This window comes from Stenella coeruleoalba (genome assembly GCF_951394435.1).
Source record: "Stenella coeruleoalba genome assembly, chromosome: 9".
Lineage (NCBI taxonomy): Eukaryota > Metazoa > Chordata > Mammalia > Artiodactyla > Delphinidae > Stenella > Stenella coeruleoalba.
The window spans coordinates 29290025-29303692 of NC_137155.1; the positions used below are offsets into that span (position 1 = coordinate 29290025).

At 39.1% G+C, this 13668-nt stretch overlaps 1 long non-coding RNA gene across 3 annotated transcripts in view; it reads right to left on the bottom strand.

The window, feature by feature from the left end:
* LOC307191903 overlaps positions 1 to 13668 on the bottom strand; it is an 81997-nt gene that overhangs the window by 17021 nt on the left and 51308 nt on the right. For all 3 annotated transcript variants that reach the window (XR_013829878.1, XR_013829879.1, XR_013829880.1), the window contains exon 2: positions 8685 to 8756. This is a non-coding gene — a long non-coding RNA (uncharacterized lncRNA). The remainder of the gene's footprint in view (positions 1 to 8684; positions 8757 to 13668) is intronic.

Consider the following 13668-nt stretch of genomic DNA (forward strand, 5'->3'; position numbering starts at 1 on the left):
ATTTTAAATGTATTAAAAATGTACTTGTAAAAATGAAACTATGACTGTACTAAAAGAAAATTTAGGTAAACTCTTTTATAGTCCTGAGGTGGAGAAGGATTTTCTGAGTATGATTCCAAAGTAAGAAATAAAGGAAAATATTGACATTTTTGATTACATAAAACAACATTTCTGGTTGGGTAAAACACAGCATAAGTTAAAAGACAACTGGTGAACTTGGAAAAATATTAGCAATATGTATATAACATTACTAGGACTTAATATCCACACAATATCCTTAATAAAAGTGTTTAAAAAACCACTCTGAAAGAGATGAACAACCCAAAAGAGAGAATATATAAAGTACATGAATAGGAAATTCATAAAATAAGTGAAATATTCAAAACATCAAATGAGACCTAGGAGAAAGAGGCACTTCAATAAGCCAATGGTAAAAGCAAAATTTTGTTAATTTAGCAATAGGAATAAAATAATAAAATCTGTAAATTTTTGGCCCAATAACTTTACTTCTAATAACTTAGCCTAAAGAAATCATCAGTTAAGAGTACATGTATAGAGATATTCATCATGGTGTTGTATATAGTAATAAAAAGTAGATATAAGCTAATGTTCTATAACAGGATATTGGTTAAATACATGAAGGTACATCCACTTATTTGGATGCCATGAAACCATTAAAAATTATTTTCTACACATGGATTTATGAACCTGAAAAGACGTACACAATTCACAAGGCAATTCACAAGTTAAGAAGACTACCAAAAAACATATATAGTATAATCCCATTTTTGAAAACATATTTGCAAGCACAAATGTATAGTGTCTGGAAGAATGTACATTACAATATTGAGAAAAGGTATCTCTGGATGGTGAAATTACTGATAATCTTTTACTCTCTTCTCTATACCCATTAAAATATATGAAATCTTATATCTCAATGAATTCTTTAATATTTATTTTGCAAAAGCACAATAAGGCCCTTTTTACTTAGGAGATAGGGAAAGAATTAGCCTGACTTAACAACTGGATATGGGTGACAAGAAAGACAGCAGAATTAATAATGGTACTGAAGTTCTGCCCACAATTAATGTGAGAATAAAGTGGAACTGAAGAAAGGGTGACAGCAAGGGAATCACTCTGGAGTTGAGAAATTGAATTTCATGTTAATCTTTGTGTTCGAGATGACATGAAAGACAGGCGGAACTATCTGGCAAGCACTCTTCGTTTCTCTGGCCAAAAACAAAATGATGAATGTGGGAATCACACAGGTTTCAGCCTACTCTGTGTTGCAAGTACAGTCCTATCCTCAGTGGATGGTTTTGAGGCAGGGCAAGGACTAGGGTGAGGCAAGTGAGATGTAAAATTTAAGGGGTGCCAAAAACCTAAGAGATCAAGATACATAATATTTTATGCAATATTTCAGAACATCAAAAGTATCCAAAAAATCCACGATGAACAAAATATCGAAAGTTTAAATAAAGATATGATCTTATTATTAATTTTTCATTCCTTTTGCCCCAGGCTCTGATATGCTCAAGACGAAGCTACCACTGTTCCCCGTCCTTATTTAAAGTTTTGATGTTCTGTTTGGCATTGATTTTTTGCATTAAAGATGTTATGAAGATGTTATGCATATTCATTATTGAAGGGTATTTTTAGTGCCCCTTAAATGTGCCTGAGGCAGGTGCTTCATTTGCTTCACCCTAGTCCCAGCCCTGTTTCAGAGAAATGGAAATAATTTTACCTGTGTGTATTATTTTACTAGTGCTGTCAAAACAAAGTACCACAAACTGGCTGGCTGAAATGAAATTTATTGTATCATAGTTCTGGAGGCTGTAAGTCCAAGATCAAGGTGTGGGCAGGCTTGGTTCCTTCTGAGGGCTGTACTACTGACTCTGTTCCATGTCTCTCTCCTAGCTTCCTGTGGTTTGCTGGAATCTCTGGTGCTCTTTGGTTTATAGCTGCATGACCCCAATACCTGCTTTCAGGACTTCATGGTGTTCTCCCTGTGCCCATGTCTGCCTCCACATTTTCCTTTTTTTTTTTTTTTTTTTTTTTTGCGGTATGCGGGCCTCTTACTGCTGTGGCCTCTCCCGTTGTGGACCACAGGCTCCAGACGCGCAGGCTCAGCGGCCATGGCTCACGGGCCCAGCCACTCCGCGGCACGTGGGATCTTCCCGGACCGGGGCACGAACCCGTGTCCCCTGCATCGGCAGGTGGATTCTCAACCACTGCGCCACCAGGGAAGCCCCACATTTTCCCTTTTTTTAAGGACACTGGCCATATAGGATTAGGGGCCCACCCTACTTCAATATGACCTCATCTTATTTTAATCAGTTACATCTGCAATCACCCTATTTCCAAATAAAGTCACATTCTGAGGTACTGGGATTTAGGACCTCAACATATGAATCTGGGGGCGGGGGGACACAATCCAACCTATAACACCATGTTTACTAAATTGTCTATCTGCTTTAGTCTGGTATCCTTTAGAAGCCTCAACACAGTTAACCCCAGAATCTCTGCTCTGCACTCAGCAATGAGCAGGATCGATTTACAGCCTCTGGCTTCCTTTTGACTACAAAATGCTATGACTATTTGGACTATGAAATCTATGTCTGTTGAGAAGCAAATGTCTCGTAGGCTGGAGGATTTGTACGTGCCTCTGTATTGCCTACTCACCAGTCCATTATTCCTGACTCTTACAACTCAGGCTCTGGAACAGAAGGAAGCAAAGAAGAGTTGAAAAGCCAGTGAGCAGCATGAACCCCGGGAGCTATGGGAAATCCTAGGGGTACCCCAATGCTATCTCCAGTCACACACTCATCCTCCACTCCCTATAGCTCATATCCAGTCTTTAAGAAAAAATGGAAGCATCGTGATTTGCATTTTTACTTTTGCCTTACGTCACTAAAGTAACAGTGACCAGCCTTAATTGAGTGCTTTTACAGACATGACGTAATCCTTACGAAAAGTCTAAAAAGTAATACAAATATGGAAACTGACGCCTAGAGTTCACACCGCTAGTAAGCAGCGGACCCAGGATTTATATCCAGATCTCTCTGACATCAGAGCCCTGAAACAAGAAACTCTACTGCATGATGGATATAGATTTCCAACCCAATTCTAGAGCTCTATCAAAAGAGAGTTAAAAAAAAAAAAAAAAAGAGAGAGTAAAGCCAGTCCGACCAGGGTCAGACACAGAAGATAACCCTCCAAACAAACCTCACTTCCACCCTTTTCTGCCGCTCACAGAGACTGACCACGCGCTGACCGCCCAATTACACAAAGTATAAATTTGGAGCCCTTTTGTAGAGGCACTCCTGCTGAGTCAGTAACTTTCTAACAGATGCTTAACAAACACGATCTTAATAGGAAACTAGTATATGTTCCCTGGCCAGTGTGATCATAGTTTCCATGAAGGTCAAGGCAGTGAAACTCTGGCCATAATCTCACTCAAACTCCATTTGAGTACCAAGGGGTTCACTCTGAGCCAACAATGGTGGAGTTGATCAACTGTGTTTCTACAAAATCTATAATCTATAAGACTTTCTCCTCTTCCCTCATCAAGATCTTTGCACAAATGGTTTTTCATAAAGAGAGTTAGCAAGGATGGTAGATAAATGAGCAGAACGGACAAATGTTTTTCACCTAATATAATTTAACATTTTGTTTGTTTTTAATTTATTTATCTTATTTATTTTTGGCTGCGTTGGGTCTTTGTTGCTGCACGCGGCCTGTCTCTAGTTGTGCCGATGGGCTTCTCATTGAGGTGGCTTCGCACCGCGGAGCACAGGCTCTAGGCGCGCAGGCTTCAGTAGCTGTGGTGCTGGGCTCAGTAGCTGTGGCTCACAGGCTCTAGAGCACAGGCTCAGTAGTTGTGGCGCATGGGCTTAGTTGCTCTGCAGCATGTGGGATCTTCCTGGAACAGGGCTCGAACCTGTGTTCCGTGCATTGGCAGGCGGATTCTTAACCACTGTGCCACCAGGGAAGCCCTAACTTAACGTTTCAATGAAGCCACTTAATGATATGCAACAGATAGGACAACTTGGTCTCTGTAACCCATGATAATTAACTCAAGGGGTAAACAACTAGAATATTAAATAATGTTGGCCCAAGGGAAAAAGAGGAATGAGAGAAAGAAATGCAAAGCTTGAGACATCTCAAGCCATGCTGTGGTATCATTCACTTTTTTAGGGGATTTGCAGGAAGGAACAGCAACAAAATTAAGAAAGAATAGTAAATGGGCCTATCTCCTTGTTATTTGTTTTTTTATTGTCATCCTTTCATGACAACATAAAATTAGACATGGTAACCCTCATGGAATTTTGTTTTGTGTATTAAAGGATATTCCATATTTACTCAACTACCTTTACCATGCTGATTTGTATTAAGCTTTGTCACCATTGACACCTTAATGTTGTCATTCTTCATAAATTGTTTGCAAATTCTCTAGAAAGCATTATTCTGGAATGTTCAGGTTAGGAGAATGAAATATCCCCTCTTAAAGTAAACTTCCGTCCCATTATCGATGCCTCCTTGACGAGTTTTACAATACCTGTTCTCCCCTCCCATTATGCCACCATCTCTCAATCTAGTTTTAGTCAAAGCATAAGAACGCTGTGATGTAGATCTGAAATTATTTTACCACTGTCTGCAGTGATTTCCCAGGGCCTGGCGTACTCTTTGACTCTAACCTTCAATAGATGCACGATTTGTCTTTTAAATCTTTTAGTCAAAAATAATTTTAAAGTCATTTCAGAGCTTTGAAATAGAGCATAGAACCAAAAATTAAGCACGAAAATATGTCTTTGATGTAAAATTTTATTCCTGTAGAGAAGATATATATTCACTATGTACTGTGCTCATGTATGCTCATGACATTATTTCTGATGGGATATCTGAAACCAGACTCAAGAAATAGCCTCTTTCGTGGAAGAGTAGCTCCCTCCTTGTACTATATGCTCTAGGTTCTCCTTGTTACAAGGAGGGTCATAAAACTCAATCTACTCCTGTTTCCTGTAATTTTCACCTCTTTACTCCCTTCCTTCTAGGATAAAAGAGCTGTGACTATCCCTTTCTAAGGTGAAATATACTCAATAATAGAGTAAAAATGTACCTAGCTTTAAAAAAAAAAACTTGATAAAATAAAATGGAAACACACAAAATAGAATAATTCATCAGAGCCCTAATTATGATTCAACTACCTATAAAATTACATTTACAAACTTATAAAATTATGTTTATAGACAATTTTTCCGTTATTATTGGAAGGAATATATCTATAATTATGGGGGTAAAGTTTTGGACTTTCAGACCTCACCACTGCCCCATCAGCGGTAAGCAAAGTAATAAGGGACCTATAAATCATTAACATTAATAATGGGTTCTTTAGAAAAAATTATATTCAGTCTTCCCATTTTGAAGGGAAAACACTACATTATCATTTAATGAGTAAGTAGCTTTTTTTATTACAACATCTTGGTGAAATAATGGCAATTTTCCCAAACAGAAAATGAACAAATGCCTCTAGTCTCCACTAACTGAACCAGCCCTTTCTTCCTAAGTATCAGGTCCTTTCAGAGTCTTCTGAATACACTATGAAAATAGACAAGAGTCTGGCAGACAGAATCTTTGGAACTATTATGCAGTTCAGTCAACTGGCATCATGGGAATAAATAATGAGATGCTCGAGCCTGGCTCAAAGGCAAACATTCCTGCAAAGGTTCATACATAGGTTAAAAACCTGTCCACATTTCATTATATCCTCAAAGTTCAATACTACACTAATTACCATTAAAACCTCCCATAGTAAACACCATGATATAAGAAAATGGGTGAGAAAAAATCTTACACTGTGATTTTCATCTACAATTCTGAAATATTGGCCTGGGTGGGGAGCAAGGGAGTCTCAGCCAGTGACTTCATCTTCTTTCAGAGGTGTTCTGGCAGTTCATGGAACCTTAGCCATTAGCACTGGAAAAAGGCCCAAGATAGATCAGAATACTCCTGACATCATATAACCAAGCATGTTATATACTTAGATCTATATGTGGACTTCTCAAGATCTACTTAAAGAAAAAGAAAGAAAAAGGTATATATGAATATTAGATACATATGTATTTAATGTAATATATATACATTATATATGTGTTACATATATATATATATTACATTAAAGCAATTCAGAAAGACAAAAGGGTGAGGTACACAGATTAAGGTGGGTTCAAAATATTCCCTATCTTCAAACTTCTGTTCCTTAAATGAGTTCTAGCATTTCCACTTGGAAAAAAAATCTCTTTTTAAACTTAATCCAGATATAGAAGAGGAGATATATCTGCCACTCCAACCACCTTATGCCAACCCCTATCTTCTCCCCAAGGAAGGAGGAATTGCTAAACCAGATTGGTAAGGCTCAAAGTACTCATTTGGCCACCCTTAAAAGTATAAGCATTCGTCAAGCATTTAAAAGCATAAGGCACACACAGATGCTCTTTGGCCTTCTTTCTTCCTGGGGTTGGGTGTGTAAATAAACCTGGAATTGCCAACAAGGAAAGGCAGGTCCTTCCAGGTCTTAGAGAACTGGTTATTGCTTCTCGCTACGGTAACTTGTGGCTTCCCAGAGGGTAGCGACATGTCAAGATATAGTTTGGGGTTGGGAACAACAGGTGGGAGGCCCTGCTTAGGCTTCCATGAATGCTTTTAAAATAAAGACTGATAAATTAGAATGTGTCCAGAGGTCCAAAGAGGTACAAACATAACCCTCTGGGAAACACCGATCTAGGCTATCGTGGATCAGATAAATGCCCATGGGCCAGCTGTCCTCCACCTTGTCATCTCCTCCTGTGAAAGATGAATTGTAATTCAAGGAAGCATCCATGGGATGAGGCAGGAGTTGGTTCTGCGCGCTAACCGGACCCGAGTCTCACATACACTCGATCTACAGAAGCGCAGTGTTCCTTGTGACCTGATATCACTAGATTAACAAGACTGGTGGAGCAGAGAAGGAAACACACAGGATGATCCACCTAGGCCCTGAACCCTTCACCCCACCCCAAGGACTGCCCACTTTCTAGAACTAATAGAAAAAGTACAATCAATAATGCATTAGCCAGACTTTTCAAATTCCTCATGGGTCAGCAAGCATGGGCACTGCTGAATTTTACACTTGAGAAATTAACCAATTCTTGATTTTATTTCAAAAGTCAGAGCAATAAGGAAAATATTTTTTTCTTTTCCAGGAAATTCATTTAAAAATTGGCATCTCACATATAATAATAACACAGTAAATCTGGAGCTAAAATAAATAAGAAGTTTTCTCCCTAATTATCCTATCAATCTTTGAAAATCCTTAGATATTAATTTTAATTAGTAATATCTCCCTCCCGCCAGCAATAACAGTCACATAATATGGTGATTCTGATAAAATATTGCTTATGTATGCAACTGAAATATTAAAATTTTTAAATTGAGAGATAAAAGTACTCCAAGACACTAGTGTGATTATATTCATTTCTGTATTTCTGAAACGGCAAACTCCTGGAATCAACCTAAATATCCATCAATGGGGGTCTAAATAAACGAATCACAGTACATCCACAAAATAGTATTACATTATGCCCTTTGCTTTTTTATTTTTAACTAAATTTTATATCCTGGAGATCTTTAAACCGTAAAAAAAGAACTAGGTAGATCTGTGTGTGTTTTTCTGGGAAAATCTCCAAGACACAGAATTAATTTTTTTAATGATAACATGATCCCATTGTTGTAAATTTCTTAGAGAGAGAGTGTGTGTGTGTGTGTGTGTGTGTCTGTTCCTCTGTATGAAAGGCATATTCTTTCGTTCAACAAATATGTATTATGCCCTGTTATATGCCAGGCACTGTTTTTTTTTTTTCTTCAAGATATTGTGGAAACATTGAGGAACAAGACAAAGTCCTTATTCTTATACAGCTTATTTGTGAATGGAGGAGAAAGACAGTAAGCAAGTACATAAATAAGATACTTTCAGATAGTGATCAACACTTATAAGAAAATAAAACAGACTAACGGACGAACTGCGTAGGATCATCTAAGGTAACACCTGAATGCCAGACAAGATCGGGGGAGAGTCTTTCAGGCAGAAGAGCCATCTGATGCAAGACCCTCAGACAGCACAAAGCCAGTGAGGTGAAATACGGTTAAAGGAAATGGCAGAAATAGTGGAAGAAGCAGGCAGCGCCAGATCAAGAAGAGTGTTTTAGCTCATGTAAAGGAGCTTACATTTTATTCTATATGCAGTGGAAAACTAATAAAACTGGGATTGGGTGATGAGGGAAATGACCCAAAATGACATACATTATAAAATGTAAGTCTTAAAAAGTGCATAAACACTCCCCATGGCAGTCCTTAGGATGCATTAGAAACATCTAATATTGAGGGAGAAACTTTTTCTCCATTGTTTTAACTATGCGCAAATAATACTTGAAATGCTTAATGAAAAAAATGGGTTAATAATGTAAGGTGGCAAACAGATGCTGAGAATGTTTTCTTGTTTCTTTTGTTAATGTGCAATACTTTTTTCTAAGCATACCTGTCTATAATGTCATCAATCTTCTCCAGACTGTGAGCAAGAGTAATGCCATATTAATATCAACTAAGATCTTCAAGCTTCTAAACTCCCCACCAATTCAGGCAAAACTTACCTTTTAAGTTCTCCCTCTCTTCCAGCCAACTCAAACCAATTACTTAACTTCTCTGAATCCTAGCTTGGGTTTCTGTAAAGAGAGAAATGATAGCAACCTTAGATATAATGAGTTAATGCAGGAAGAATTCAAAGTTAGGTACATACTGGACCAACCCAGAAAGTTAGTACAAGATACAGAGGCTCACTGAAATAGGATAAGACCTGAACATCTGCATTTTATTGAAAGTTTCCAGGTGATTCTGATACATACCCAAGCTTGAGAACCAGCAAGTTAACATATCTGCCTCAACTAGTGCAATTCCAGGCATAGCAAGCTCTAATAAGAAGTGTTGGGCTTCCCTGGTGGCGCAGTGGTTGAGAGCCTGCCTACCGGTGCAGGGAACACGGGTTCGTGCCCTGGTCCGGGAAGATCCCACATGCCGTGGAGCGGCTGGGCCCGTGAGCCATGGCCGCTGAGCCTGCGCGTCCGGAGCCTGTGCTCCGCAACGTGAGAGGCCACAACAGTGATAAGCCTGCGTAACACAAAAACAAACAAACAAACAAACAAAAAACAACTAGGTAGTTGACCTCACTCCTTCTCATGAAATATGATGGACAAGGAGGATCCCTTACTCCCATCTCAGGGAGAAACAGAGGCATGAATGGAAGGACAGAGGGATTTCCCAGAAAACAGAAACAAGGTCTGCTAGACTGGCAGCAACTTCCTTGACACCACAGAGCCCTTGCCACTCCTGCCCATCAGGGTTTGAATGTTTGCTGTGGACCAGTGACAGGTGGATGTTTTTACTCTGTCCCTTTTCAAATGGAAGCTTATTTTGCAATTTTTCCTAATGTTTAATTACTGCATATGTCTGTGTTGAAATTAATAAATTACAACATACATACAACTTAAATTGTATTTAAGTTTTTACATCATTTGACACTGGGGAAACACGAGGAGACCACATGGAAAGGAATGAACATCACCCAGAGACCTTGGACTTTAAAGAGAGTGAGAGGGTTATTTAAATGGGAAGAAAAATGTGACATTGGGGTACCAAAGAGGTGGACTATGAAAATTCACTTCTACTAGCGTGATGAGTGTACCCTTGGTTTTTTATCTCTGCTTGCAATAGCTGTTATCCCTGTTTAGATTTTTTTTTTTTTTTAGTACTTGCTAGTCTGGGAGATGTAAAGCAATGTATCAATGTTAGTTTGCATTTTTATCACTGCTAGCACATTAGAGCATCTTCTAATATATTTATTGGCTGTTTGGATTTGCTCTTGTGAATTGCATATTCATATCCCTTGTTTATTTTTCTGTTTGTCTTCTTTGTCAAATTTTAAGACCTCTCTGTATGTTATAGTTATTAACCCTTGCTAAATCCATCATCTGTTTTGCAAATATTTGTTCCAAATTGCCTGCAGACATTGCTTATAGTTAATTTTGCATTAAAAAAATTTAGTACTTATATGCTCAGATATATCAATTTTTAAAATAGAAGCTAGAAAAAAATTTTATTGTAAATTTTAAAAAAATAGATGCTAGGCTTATTTAGTAGTAGTAGCAGTAGTAGTAGTAGTAGTAGTAGTAGTAGTAGTAATAGTAGTAATAGTAGTAGTAGTAGGGTCTTTCTCTCCCCATAGCCTGTAAATGTTGTCTCTTAGATTTTTTTCTAAAGTTCTTAACAATTTAATTTTTATAGTTAAGTCTTTTAACTGGAATTTACTTTTGTATATGTGAAACATAGGAATCCAATTTCATTTCTTATAGATGGATGACCAGTTGTGCCAGCACCAATTATTAAATAAATCTTTTCTCCCTGAATTAAAATACTCCTGTCATATGCTAAATTTTAATGTTTCCTGCTCTATGTCTGAATGAACAATTTCTCTACTATGCCGGCTTCATATTACTTGGGTTGTAATGGCTTTATACTATGTTCTGATATCTGCAGTCTCCCTCACTATTCTTTTAGATACATTTCTCGACATTTTTAAGATTTTTTTTCTTCCAAATGAACTTCCCAGTTGCTGTGTCCAGTTCCACAAAACAAATCCAAGTTGGTATTCTAATTGGAATTGTATGAAATGTATAAATTGATTTGAGAATAGTTTTTTATAATTAAATCTTCTCATCCAAGAACATGCTATGCCTCTCAATTTGTTCAGACCTTGATTTTATATTGAAAATTTGTAATTTTCTTCATGTAGAGCCTTCATTTGTTTTGTTAATTTTGGGGGTAAATTGATTGCTTTAATGGCATCACAGAGACCGACTACCTTTCCCCACCCCATGTAACTTGCTTTGGCCAACAAAGGGGGCAGAAGTGATAGGATGCTAGTTCTAAGCCTAGGTCTCTGTATGCCTTGCATACTTCTGCTTGCTTTCTTTTTTTTTTTTAATAAGTGGTTTCTTTTTTATTATTTATTTATGTATTTGGCTGTGCCAGGTCTTAGTTGTGGCGTGTGGGATCTTCGTTGCCATGTGTGGGATCTTTAGTTGTGGCATGCGGGATGTTTTCAGTTGTGGCATGCAGGCTCTTAGTTGCGGCAGGCAGCATCTACTTCCCTGACTAGGGATTGAATACGGGCCCCCTGCGTTGGGAGCACAGTGTCTTAACCACTGGACCACCAGGGAAGTCCCTCTGCTTCTTCTCTTGTACCTTTCCCATAGCCATGAAAAGAGCTTCCTCTGTAGCCACTGCCCCTTCAACCTAGAGACAGACCTTACAGCAAAGCCACTCAGCCAAGCCCAGCCAAGAATTACAAGTGAAAATACCTGTCAAGATGGTCCATGCCAAGATCCTATTTGCCATTCCCATTGTGCTCTTGGGAGGAATGCAATTCCCTTGCTATCTCTGCTGTGACTTATACTGTGTACATCAAACACAACCAACCCTGCCATTTTGACCACAGCAGATTGGACCAGATATTCCTGTCTATGCTAAAAGCAGACATGGTAAGCTGAACATTAGAAAGAGCTAATCCTTTGAGAAACTTAGAATAAAACTCTGCCCAATAGGGAGTCCCTGTATCAAATGGGAACGTATCAACACACTTCGTTCCTCTTGTTAAGGATGAAGTAATATGTACCCAGAAGTGGGTCACTATAGCCATTGTAAGGTAAATGATTGCTCTACTAATCCATGTAGCTTGCTTACAGGCCAGTTTGGGGTATGTAAAACTGGCATGTAAGAAAGTTTACATTCTCTTGGGTTTGACCTATGCATGTCAACAAATCTCTATTTTCTAACCTTTTATTTTCCACAACAAAAATAATAGCTGGTATATTTTAGTTTTTACCATAAGCAACAAAAATAATACCAAAGATATCCAGTATTTAGTAACACATATGTCATTTTGTTAAATCCTAATAAATTAATCTTCCAGGTAGTTGTTAATATTGTTCTCTTTTTACAGGTGAGGGAACTGAGCTTTAGAGAGGAAAAATAACTAGTTCACTGTCATATAGCTTGGAAGTAGAGGAACTGGGATACAAATCCAGATCTGTCTGGCTCCCAGGATGGTCTTCTATGCTTCTATAGCAGTCGTTTTCAAAGTGTGGTCCCCAGATCAGCAAATCAGCATCACCTGGGAACTTCTTAGAAATTCAAATTCCTGGGTCCTACCCAGACCTACAGAATCAGAAACTCTGAGGAACCGACAAAAGAAATCCAAGTTTTAACAAGCCCTCCTCACCAGGATTCTGATGCCTGCTTAAGTTCCAGAACCACTGCTCTATACCATACTACCTCCACAAAATGATTTTAAAGGCGGGAATGAATTCTGTGAGCAGAAATGATCTGAAAGTCTTCCTGAAGACTGTAAGCTGAGCTTTAGAGGATGAGGAGAATAAAGTGGGTATAAAAAGGAGATGAGGGGAAAAGGTCTGGAGCTGCCGAAGAGGTAAGAGACTTTTTCTTCCCTCTTTGTTTCCCGGTGCGCGAGGAGAGGGGATTAAGAGCGCTGCTTAAAGGAACTCCAGAGACGGGCGCGAGCCGCGGCTAAAAGCACGGGCCCCAGAGACGGGCAGGAGACGCTAAGGCTGCTGCTGCCACCACCAAGGGGCCTGAGTGCAAGCACAGGTCACTATCAACACCCCTCTTCCGGGGAGCCTGTGCAGCCCGCCACTGCCAGGGTCCCGGGATCCAGGGACAGCTTCCCCGGGAGAACGCACGGCGCGCCTCAGGCTTGTGCAACGTGACGCCGGCCTCTGCCGCCGTAGGATCACCCCGCACTCCGCGCCCCTCCCTCCCCCTGGCCTGAGTGAGCCAGAGCCTCCAAATTAGCGGCTCCTTTAACCCCGTCCTCTCTGAGCAAAAAACAGACGCCCTCCAGCGACCTACACGCAGAGGCGGGGCCAAATCCAAAGCTGAGCCCCTGGGAGATGTGAGAACAAAGAAGAGAAAGGGGAATCTCTCCCAGCAGCCTCAGAAGCAGCGGATTAAAGCTCCACAATTAACTTGAGGTACCCTGCAGCTGTGGAATACATGAATAGACAACGAATCATCCCAAATTGAGGAGGTGGACTTTGAGAGCAAGATTTATGATTTTTTTCCCCTTTTCCTCTTTTTGTGAGTGTGTATGTATATGCTTCTGTGTGAGATTTTGTCTTTATAGCTTTGCTTCCACCATTTGTCCTAGTGTTCTATCCGTCCGTTTTTTTAAAAATTTTTTTCTTAATAATTAATTTTAATAACTTTATTACACTTTACCTTCTTTCTTTCTTTCTTTCTTTTCCTTCTTCCTTCCTTCCTTCCTCTCTCTCTCTGTCTCTCTCTTTCTTTCCTTCCTTCCCTCCTTTAGACAACGAATCATCCCAAATTGAGGAGGTGGACTTTGAGAGCAAGATTTATGATTTTTTCCCCTTTACCTCGTTTTGTGAGGGTGTATGTGTATGCTTCTGTGTAAGATTTTGTCTGTATAGCTTTGCTTCCACCATTTGTCCTAAGGTTCTATCCGTCCCTTTTTTTTCTCTAAATAATTATTTTTTAATTTAA